The sequence below is a fragment of the Passer domesticus genome, chromosome 1 (assembly GCF_036417665.1).
Source record: "Passer domesticus isolate bPasDom1 chromosome 1, bPasDom1.hap1, whole genome shotgun sequence".
Taxonomy (NCBI): domain Eukaryota; kingdom Metazoa; phylum Chordata; class Aves; order Passeriformes; family Passeridae; genus Passer; species Passer domesticus.
The window spans coordinates 80540579-80552802 of NC_087474.1; positions in this window are offsets into that span (position 1 = coordinate 80540579).

Genomic DNA, 12224 nt, shown 5'->3' on the forward strand with positions numbered 1-12224 from the left:
TTTTTTTCCTAGGGGTGGGGAACCTTGTTTTCTCAAGCTTGAATGACACATCTTTCAAGTCTTTAAGCCCAGTCCTATAGATCTATATGCAGTGATCAAGGATTAGCCAGGCAATTGTAAGGGTTGAGATAATGTCACATTTTACCATTCTTCGAGAAAGATGTCCTTCTCATGGCACTGAAACAACCCTGGTGTCTTCCTAGTCCTAGTCTGTTGCAAATACCTAAGAAACAGGGTAGCACAAACCACTTTCCCATCTTCTGTCAATTCATCCTGGACTGCTTGGCCACTGGAAGAGTAATGGTTTTCCCAATAGATCCCAGTGATTGCATGCAGCCCTGTGTATCATATTTGTTATCAGTTTCTGAATAGTTCTGTTCTTTGTCAATGTCCTTCTTCCAGAGAGGCCCCCAAAATTGTAGAAAGAGATTATTCCAATAAATCTAAATGCCTTGTTCTAATTTGAGTTTGTTACATGTTTTAACCCCTTCTAGAAGTGATGAAGAAAAGCAGCAGATGGTTTGATTGGTTCCTTCATAAGCCGCATGAGGAAGGAACTACTCCATTTCTGTCTATTCCATAGATATTTTAGGGTGAAAAAGATTCCCACTGCATGATACAAAAGAACAAAGAAGCAAAATGTGAATCAGAGCTTGCTGATTTTGTGGAAACATTATGAAATCTTGCTGTCTGAACCTCTCAGCTGCTTCTCAAGTAGGGAACCTGATACTGCAGATTCTTGCAGTTTTATGGTTTCTTGAGTGTCTGTCTTTCCCCATTTCCGTGGTATAAATCAGGGAATGACAGTAATTAGAAAATAGGAATTAAATTTTTGGTTTATTCTTGAAGTAGTTGTATTTATTCATTAATTGTGCAGTTCCTCTGAACAAATTGGAACTTCGGTCTTTTTTGTCTAGGTTGAAGATGAAAATTTGTTTTCAAAACTCTTCTGGAAATTTGATTTTCCAGTCAACTACCATGGTAGCTATTCCTGTACTTTCTGGGTACATGTAAACTTGTATTTTAGTAAATCTTTGTAAAGATTTTCTTTAAGGAATAGCTTTACTTCTGAGTTGAATAAACCTCACCATCATGGTCCCTCACCATGTTTTTCTTCAGTGTTTAGTCCATGTCTTTTTTGCCTAGGGATACCAAAAACTATTTAATTTTGGATAAAACTCATACTGAAATAGATATTTTCAAAACTGTCATATACCTCTGAATGTCTTAGTTCTCCTAATTCCAGTGGTATTAAAATATCACAAGAACAGCTGTTGTTATGTTGCTTGTGGAATCAGTAATTACAGAATTGTGTTGCGAAAGTAACAAGCTGAAAGGTGGCAGGTAAGTTTCACACACAGATAGTTTAAATAGGTTCAGCCAAACCAAAACTTTGTATTTCAGGGTTCACCCCTCACTCATGGCAAGCAACCAAGAAACTCTGCTGTTAAAAGTAATATAACAGCATCCTTCACCTTTTGCATTCCCAATATGTCGGATTGATCATTCCTGACAGAAGCATAAAAATGTCAGTGTAACAAATAAGATGGGTAAATAGCAGCTAATGCCTGGGGAGTTTCATTGCCTCAACAGGTACATGAAGTTATAATTGCACTAATCAGCATTCCTACAAGCACTTCAACTTGCCATAGAAAAGGCCTGAAAGGACAGAGACTTCTTCCATGCAAAACACCATGGAGATCAGCTAAACCTCAAGCAGTATGGTCTTTAAGAATGAAAGCTTATATCATTAGGATAAATGAGGATCCAGCACCTGTCTGCATGCAAGGGATGACAGCAAATGAAAAATCGGACTCTATCCCTCTAGTTGAATAATCATTATACAATAGAATCAGTTCATGACCAAATTTCACTGTACGTCTGTGGATAGATAAAATGTAAGAGAATAGAGATAGTGGTGAAGGTAATCTGGCCCCTAAGGAGTTACAGCTGTGCCAATTATCAAGCATTAAGAACAAGCCTGCCCTTAATAGGCCACAGCTGGATCAAATTAAGAGGGGTATTGTAAAAGAGCAGGTTGGCTGGTTGACATGTAAGATAGAGTTTGTTGGCTGTGCAGAGGAGAAGGAGTCAGTGCTGTGGCCGTGAGGCACTGCTCATGAAAATCACCAAGAAGGTATGAAACCGTTGCAACAAAATGGCAACATACGTCATACAGCAGCAGTCAGAATCTTGATAGCTTCCCTGGATCTGATACAAAAGGTTATCAGTAATAATCTGATGCTGCTGTTGTAGGAGTTTTTAGTCATGGGCGCTAGTCAGAATCTAGAGATACTGCCCTTGTCCACATGCTATGTTATTGTAGCAAATTAGAAGGCAATGCATTTTTCCACATCAGTCAAAGTTTTTGATGCTTTGGGAATATTTTACAAGATACATATAAACTTTTTTCAAGAAATACTTAATTTTCTGTAAAAAAAAAATCCTTTAATTTATTGTGCAACCTGCAGAACTCTTCTACATGATGGTATTTATTGTCACAATGCCACACTTTGGCCATGAAACCTGTTATTTATTTGTGTGAATCTAACATTCTTACCTGTCCCCTGTCTATTTGTATCCATCACCCTCTCTTCTCTAAAGGCTCAGAGTTCCTGTGTAATTTACCATGGTTTAACCAGTTACTTCTCACTGCCTGAGTCACAGTGACTGTCTGTATGTACTGTCAGATGGTAGAGAACACCATGTAATTTGATTTTGTCAATCCCTTTTCACTGTGGACTGGGCTACAAAGAATTATATTCTATGTTTTCCCAGCTAAGAGTGCCTCTATGAATAGGTACTATGCTTCAGCTGATGTAGGCTACTCACTGTGCAGTAATAACTTGCTTGTGAGTCTGACATGAACATACTTTGTATTTTAATAACCTCTGGAGAAATAACTGTCTTTTCTACCTCTGCTTGCACAGTACCTAGTACAATGAGAGAAAAAGCATTTAAAAAGTCATGCAAATAATTAATATGTCAAAATCACAGTGTATTTTTTCAGTAGTGCACACACACACACACACACACATCCATTTGCAAATTTCCTGGCCCAAAGGATTTGTCACCTAAATAGAGATGAAAGGCAAATGCTAAAAAGGAAAATGAAGAGATGAAGTGAGTTTAGATTCATGCCGAGGATCAGTTTAGATGCGGGGATAAAATTCTAACCTGGCTCCTACTCTGCTCTAGCTCAAAAGAGTATTTTATTATCTTATTCAGAGTGCTTGTCATGGCTGGTCCCTACTGAAGGTTTCAATCCAGGTGTATCTTTCTCATTTCTCAGATAAGTATTGCTGAGAACCACAGGTCACTCTTTTCCCCCAGGCTGATTACTTCCTCCTTCTCAGGATTAGGATTTAGCCCAAGCCTTCATCTTTCCTGATAACAATGTTGACGCATACACTTTTCTGTCTGTTAGGCTAGGTTGTTTGCACAATGAATAGCAGATAATTTTTGAGTAGTTTTCTAAAAAGTTGTGCTTTGCTTTCCCCCATCCCCTCCACTTTTTGATTCATATAGTCCCAAGTATGTTCCTTGTGTGGCTGCAATCACCTGTCGGGTTACACAAGGACTGAATTTTGCAACATACCCACACCCACCCACCCACAAACCTCCCTAACACTTAGGCTACAAATGCACATTGCATTTTTGTTGACAAAGCAGTTTAAGTCATTTCCCCTTCCTCTGCCTGTGGGCTCATCACTCCTGCCTCTGCCCCTGCTCACCTCTCTCCAGTTTTGTCATCAAAACCACCAATGGGCTATGCTGTAACCTGGGCACAGAAATCAATATGGTTACAAATAATTCTTGACAAAGTTAGTTTTTAATTTGGACCATTTGAGACACCTTTGAAGTGGTAAATATGAGAGGATTATGAACTACTGCACATTTGTGTATGTGCAGGACAGGGGTGGTTGAGGGAAATTTCTTAGATGACTGCGTTGCTGGGAAAAAAGTAGTGCCCTATTACACATTAAGAGATACAATCCCTTTTCAGGAGAAGTTGTGTAGCAGCATAGTTATAAAAATAATGAAAAATCCCCGAGACACTTGTGAAAGATTGTTCTCTAGCTATATACAGAATTTGACACAACCTAGAGTTTTGTATTAGCGTTTACTTGAGCTAATCAGTGATCTGCTGCTGCCTTTCTACTTGACAACTGTTATTGTCATCCCAGAAGAAACAAACACCCTTAGCACCACATCATTGTGGGTTCTTTGTATGCTATTTGCTTTATCTAAGAACATAATTTGCTGTTCCTGATGTTTGGCTGAAGGCAGGGGCCTAGAAAATTTATTTTTATGACATTTTGCATGGGCTATTTTATTCTTCCCTACAATAGGTCTTTTTTCTCCCCCTCCTTCTTCTTTTTGGAATTCCTCTTATCTGATTTGTCACAAAAGCCTTCATCAAAAGGCTTTGTGACAAAAAGTGGAAATTGCAGTTCCTTATGCCTTTCTTTGAAGCCACCAGGCAACTATCGTGATTCCAGTTTCTGAAGTCCAGTGACCAGGATATTTTTGTAACTTTTTTTGTCCCCATCTCTTGTGACTGTAACACTTGTTACTGTAGGAGACAGACACTAATCTCAGTCTGCATAGTAAGAAAGCAGGGGTACTTCGAATTTAAGTGGATGTCTGAATGTCAAATGAAAGTGTGATTGCGGCTGAAAGTGTACAAATATCTATGCAATGTCTAGAAATACATATACTTTTCTTAGAAGGCTGCAAAATTTAAAAGATTTCCACTTCATCTACTTCCATGCTGGTAACTTATAACTCCTCCTCCTAATCCTCCAGGGTTACTTACATGGTTGCCCAGACATCCTGTATCCTGCATCCTCAAGCCCTGGGACTTTCAAGGAACTTGTAGAAACCAGAAGCCAAATTCTTAGCAGAAATTTTTATGACTTCCTTCAAATGGAGTTGCACAACTGCCCTATGTATGACATTAGAAGTAAAGTCCCTAAGGATGAGGCAGCTCACTAATGGCTGCTATGAAATGCAAAAGAAATATTGAAACTGCATAATGCAGCTGGCTACTCAGCCTGGTGTTAATATAATTTTGGGCCATTTTTCCTTGAATGAGAAGAAGTATTCTTGCCTCTGTTAAGAATTTCCAGTCAGAAAGAGAAGCAACAGCCTTTTATTTTGCATTTAATGAGAATAGTCCCCACTAGGAAAGAACGTATTGTCAGGACCTTTTTTATTTACTTTCTCAATTAGTAGCAAACTGTGATTGTAATTCACAAGAGAATTAGCAGACTGCCTTCTGCATTTCACTGTCTCCTTTTCCTGCAGCTATTTCAGGAACTGCAATGCTCTGGGACACACCTAGATCCCATTAATAGGTACTCTACTGTAAAGGAAAAAGCTAAACATCCTCTACTAGATCCTCCTTCTAAACTTTTATTCAGCTGGCCTTCTATTAGGGTAGGAAATATTTTAGCAGGAATTAGAGTGATGCTGGTGGACTCTTGTAGGAGAAGACCATCTTGTAGTTGAATGAAAATAGGTATACTAGCAAGGACCCATGATAATGCAGGGGAAGACAGTAGCTGCTTTGGGATTCTTGTTGGAGATCCTAGTTTATTGACCTAGGTTGCGGCTTTGCAATTTAATAGAAACAGACTAAATTTAGGGCACCAAAGTAGTCCACCCAAGTCTGGAGTATTCACCTTACATCTTTGTTGAGTCAGGGCTCAAGGTACTATGGAGATTAGCACTACAGTAAAGCTCCACTATGCAGACTATGAAGAGTTAAAAAATCCTGTTTACATGTTCTCCTTGAATTGGGTGAGGAAATATTTCCTGAACCCACAGGCTTTGTTTCACACTTGAAATACTGTATAGCCTATTTGAATATTTTTGTAGTGCTTAACATTAGCATCTTTCACACAGTTTACATTACTTTGACTTATGGAAGTCCCACTGTGGAGGATTGGGAAAATCTAAAGTTCTGTATTAGTAAACCCATGACAGAAAAAAAAGAGGCAATTATCTCTTGTTTTAAAAGCTCCAAAGTGTGATCCTTGCAGTTAATTCCTGCAAGGTTCAGAGAATCTAGAGTGAATTTGGTGTATGGTAGATATTTACATTCTCTTTGTCAGCTATATGTTATATATAAGAACACTGATTTCAATAACAGTCTTCTACTTAAACTTGCAAATCAAATAGACCCTATGGGCCATCTGACGTAAATTAATGAACTGTTGTTCGAGGTCCAGCTGAGTATCTGATGTATGGATAAAAATAGGTTTCTTGGCGTGTCCTTAAAAAAAAAAATGTTTATAAGGCTTTTTCTTACTAGAATTAATTTTCCCTTCTATTTTCTCCCATATGATTAGTTATATATTAGCTAACCACCATAGCAAGGAAAATGCCCAACAACTCTCTGGAGACATAAAATCAGCCTAATGTAACAGACACCCAGTAGGAACATAACTCATAGGAGCTGTTGGGATGGGGCCTTCGAAAAGAGCCATAATTTATAATTGGCCACTGTTCATCTGACAGAAAAGAGAGAAACTGTGAGTTCAAAAGGGACTTCAAAATGTGAACCTGTCAAAGCCTGTGCATTGTATTTGCTCTGGATGGTGCATTAACATCTCTAGCAAAGCTTATGCTATTTTGAATGATGGAGGTCCTACTGTGTAGGGCTAGGGAAAGAGAAATAAAGTTCTGTATTGGTAAGCATGTGACTAGAAAAAAAGGCAATTATCTCTTTCTTTTAGAGCTACAAAGTACGGTGGTGGTAGCTTCTGAAAAGAGTAAACTAGATGTGCACAGCTTAAAGGCAAACTGAGGACATGCAGATGAAAAGTTCAGCCCTTTCCTCATTCCCCCCTCCTTTCTTTACCCACCCTTGTGATCTCTTTACTACAGCTGGAGAGAAAATCTGGGGCACTTGTTTCTTTCATTTCTTCCAGATTGTTATTTTATCCTCATTTTTGGTAGAGTGGTAATGATATCCAGTGGCTGCTTAGATGAATCACTGATAGATATTCCTTAGGGATATTCCAGAAAAATGCATCCCAGCCAGGACTTATTTCCTAAGTCACAGCATGAATTTGAAACCTATACAGTCTGCCAACAGTAATCAGCTCCTGTCACTGGTCAGGTTTCCATTATTTTTTCCTTGGCTCTCTTCTTCAACCCTTCTATTTTATCCACCTGCACCAGCAATTAAAGGCTGCAATGAATCTCTAATGCACATAAGGAGGCAAGAACACACACAGAATCCTTTCTTACCCTTGCATTTCATCTACAGAATATTATGGTTCTTTCTGTCCTTTTTGCACTTACTAGCTTATGCTGACTTGGGATTTACAAGATACTTCCATTTCTTTTCTTGGGTAGTTTGCGAGAGAAAACCCGGCTCTCTGAAATCTGCAAGGAGTATGGGCATAATCAACAGAAAAAAAAAAAAAAGAAAAAAAAAAAACCCAAAAAAAACCAAACAAAAAAACCAAAACATGAACTATTATAGTGAAAAGACAGGTGAGCTTTATTCAGGGATCCAAATTTTGAAATGAAAAGTGACATGTACAAAGGCTTCGTATCTGTTAAGGAGGTAAATACTGCTCCTAAAAGCGCAAAGTAATCTCACCAAAGTGTAGTTTGTGTCACAAGATTACCAAAGGGCTTTAGAGAGGGTCCCTGTTACTTCTGACCAGTCATCAGAACTTAAGCTGTGCTTGCTACCAGGATTGGTTTGGAACTGGGAGCTGGTTGTCGCAAAGCTGCCCTAGACACATTGCAACATCTCCCTGCAAAATCTCCGAGCTGCGGCATTACCTTTTATGGAAAAGTTCCCCTTCCAGTACAGCTTTTGGAATGGCACATCAGCTCTCCCTCCTCAAGAAGGCCTTTCCAGTTGGCCTTCGCCGACTGTGTCAGCTGCCAGGTAGAAAGCAATCCATCACTGCTTTCACTCCCTTACACAGCGGGCAAATTTTTAAAGGAAAACGCTGTTAGAGCTGGATGAAAATAATTTCCCGAGCTTGCACGACGATGTATCTATTGCCATAGCAGCACTGAGAGCTCCTGTGGCCGAGCTGATGTGATTTCAGGTGAAAGCTGCTGGGCTTTCTTGCGTGGGACCGTCCTGCTGGCACAGAGCTGGGGCAAGCCAGGCGTGAGGCACAGGGTGGGAGTGAGGCTGCCTTCACGCCAGCCTTGCCCAGCCTGTAATTCCACACTCCCAAGCGGTGGATCTGTGGACTAGGTTGCTGCAAAACAGACATCTGGCCTGGATCAAGAACCGGCTCACAGTTGCTTTTTCTTTGGTTGTTGAAAAGAGCATAGATTCACAGTAATGAATGATGATGTGTTGGTACAGTGGCTGCATGCTGGCTATAGGGCAACTGACAGCTGCTGATACAGCCAACTGGTAAAAATTCACCTGTCACCACTGGCAGAGTGAATTAATACATTACATCCACCACCTATGATGAACTCTGAAGCCAAATGTACTATATTGCCTAAGTACAGGCTCATTATTTTTAGGAATTTTGGTAAGAGGCATCCAGGGCTGCAAAGGCTGAGGAGGGTGTAATTACTTGTTACGTTTGGGAAGGATGCTTGGGAAATGCTGAAGACTGCATTGCAGTTCACCATCCCAACTCCTCCAGCTCTGCTGACACAGCTCGATGAGAGCTGAACCACTGAGCTGGGTCACTGAAGTTATTTTGCTGTAACTTCTCTGGGTAACTTTTAACCCCAAGCATTTGAGTGATCTGGTTACAGTGCAGCCAGATAAACAGTTGCTGTGGCTCATCAGGAAGAGCAAGGCTGCAGTGTGAAGTGAGAGGCAGAGCAGGCAACTGCGCTGACCCAACCACTCTGAGCTCTCTGGCAATCCCTCCATGTCAGAGTTGAAGAATATGGTATTTTGCAGCACTGCTCCCAGAGGTATCATAGGAACAGCCACTTCTCACTGTACAGTCTTCATCTTAAAATAGAGCAGGCTAAAAGATGTTTGTTTACACTAAAACAAAAGCTCTAGATGGAGAAAATTAGCCCTGTGGTATTTAATTTGTGATTCAGGCTCATCTATAACTCTTCCAGTTTCTCTTCAATTAAAAGAGCATGTAACTGCACGTAAACATTTAGCCTAGTCAGATTTAGACAACATTAAGACTTGGATGCCAAACTACTTGTACTTTTCAGTGGCATTTGGGTGGTAAACTCTTATTTCTTCCTTTAAAATAATGATATGATTCCAGGCAGTATTTTTCCCCCTTTTATTTTGTGAATGGTTCTTATATTAGAGGGATCAGGTAAATATATGATTCTCCCACTAGTATTGCAATAACAACTCCATAAAATATTGCCACTTTTGTAACAAAAAAAGCCACACACATAAAATTTTTACCAAATCCTAACCAACTAGTATATTTGCAGGGTGCCCTGTCATGATCAAAACCTTATGTTATCATCTCTGTAGGAACATCCCAATGAGGTCACATTACATTACCCCCTGCTGGGGATTTTCTCTGTCATGTATCGTACTTGGGGCTAAAAACATTGTAAAATGGGTGTTCAGTGTCGCACTGAATTAGCCAAAATCCCAGATTAGAAAGCAGCTATTTCTACTTATTTTAATCAACTTTGTACCAGTCTTGTTCATCATCCTTTCAACAAAATAATTGTTTATCCCAATTTTTTTCATTAGATCTCAAATTAATATCTTCCAGGAGAGTCACAGAAACTAATTGTAATAATAAATGTACTCATATTTGCTGATGTGGTTTAGCATACTACAATCCAGATACAGTGCATATGAATAGTACTTAATAAAACTTTGCCTGATGGAACACAGGCTAAAAAGATACCTTTTTTTTCTTTAGATCTGACTGTGGTTATGTGAATTTCTCATGTTATACTTCCCTCTGCCTTTCTAGGCCTTTGTACTGCTGATGAGCAGAAGGCAGAGGAGGTAAGGTCACTCTTCCTTTCCTGTTTCCCTGTCATCATCATCAACTGATGTAGTTGCAACAGAAATGATACTATTCTTGTTTGTTCTCTTCTCTGAGACCACAGAGAAACTCTTCTGAATGATAACAAAAGGCTTGAAGTATCTGTCTGGTATGTAGAGAAAGGCCTCTGTCATCCTGTTTCCTGCTCCTTAGTATTGAAAGTAGCTGCCAGAATCATAAGCCCAGCATGGTGGCAGTTGCCTCACACAGTAACTCAGTTTATTTTGTCTGCATGAAGCTTTGAAGTTGGATCCTCATCGTCCTTTAATCATGAGAAACTCATTGAGTTTTTAGACTTCATTTTCGAACACTGAGTTATCCAAGAAGTCGGATGAAAGATATGGTGTGGAGCAGACAAAAGCTGAAAAACACAAATGTGATGTTTTCTAATTGTTTACTTGGATGACTATAAAGTTGGGAAGTAGACAAACTTTCTTTATCTCTCATTTTCAGTGCTTTGTCCTCTGTTACTATGTGCATGGTAGATACATTGCCACTTCTCCATGCATAATCTATTGTTGTCACCAAGGTGTTCTTGGGCTGCAAGACACTCTTTTTGTGGTTTTGGCTTTGTAATCACAGAAAACAAAAGCTTGTCATAACTACTTTGTAGTGAAGAACAAAATCCTTTTCTGTCTGTCTTTCCATATTACCTTACCACACTCTGTTTGCAGAAATATGTGCATTCTGTGGAATGGACACACTAATAAGGTGCAAATCCATATCCCTGCTAGGTATCCATAAATTCCTACAGATATTGTATAGATGTCTTTAAATATTAAAAAAAATCAAAAAAACCCAAAAAACATACAGACCAAACAAACAAGAAAAGATAACCCAAATCATATCTTGCTTTGTAAATTGTCACCCTCCTTCTTTTATTAGCAATTTTTATTATAGTTTGAAAGATTATCACTTGCATCAGTTATTACCAATCCCATTTCTGACTCTGCCCCGTAATATGCTCATGAGAGTCTACCTGTACAGTGTTTTGCTTTGCTTTTTTTCATCTCCACCTATGAATTAAAATTCAAATGTATCAATGTGGTTTTCTGGTATTGGTAAGAATGAGTGCAAGAGTGACTGAGAGGTCAGGGGGTCATGCTGCCAGCCAGAGGGACTTTTACAGGCTGGAGAAATGGGCTGACAGAAATCTCAGAAAGTTCAACAAGGGGAAGTTTAAAATCCTGGACCTGGGGAGAAACAGCCCCATGCACCAATATACACTGTGTGCCACTTAGCTGGCAGGCAGCTTTGCGGAAAAAGACCTGGAGGTTCTGTTGAAAACCAAGTTGAATGTGATCCAGCAACATGCCCTAGTAGCTAAGAAGGCTAAGGTTATCCTGGGCTACATTCAGCAAAGTATTGCCAGCGTGTAGAGGGATGTGATCCTTCCCCTTTTTTTAGTGCTTGTGAGACCACAACAGGAGTATTGTGGACGTGGCCCTGGACAACTGTCTCCAGGTGATCCTGCTTAAGCAGGAGACTTAGACCAGATGACCTCCAGAGGTCCCTTCCAGCCTCAACCATTCTGTCATTCTGTAATTCTTTGATTTGGTTATTCTCCTGTTTAACCAGACATGAGCAATCTGTCATTATGTAAAGTAACCTATTCCAAAATATTGCCCCTGAAAGATGATCAGCTAAGAGAAGTTTTCATCATTTGCCAGGACAACTCTGTTTTCACTCCTGCCCTGCATTCATATCAAGGGCATTTCAACTCTGCAACAAAGCTTTAACAAACGTCAAGATTTCTCCAGTTCCGTGGGCCCTTACTAGTTCCATTTCAGGCCATTACCAGTAGTCAAGGTGTATGAACAAAGGGTGAAGTTGCACATTTAGACAGTGATATTTATTGTTGAGATTATGCAGTTTTACATACTCCTGCAGAGGGTCCAGGTCCCTTTCCAGCTAACAGTGCAGCTCCACAGTAGGAAAATGTACAAGTAATGCTTCTGTGGCAGGAGTAGCATCTGCCCAAAGAGTGCAATGAAAAGTACTCCAGCAGATGCCATTATCTTTCTGCTTTTGCCTATTCACAGGAAATAGAGAAGCGCTTCCCCTGTTCCCCTGTCCAAGGATCTCCAAGGAATCAGGCTGTAGGCTGCCAGTGAATTATACTGTAGAGTGAGCTGAACAATACAATCTTTTTTTATACAAAGCTCTATAATTTCCAACCATAAATTTAATTGGAAATTTTAAGGATAAGAGACTACTAAAAGTGAAGTGGTTTAA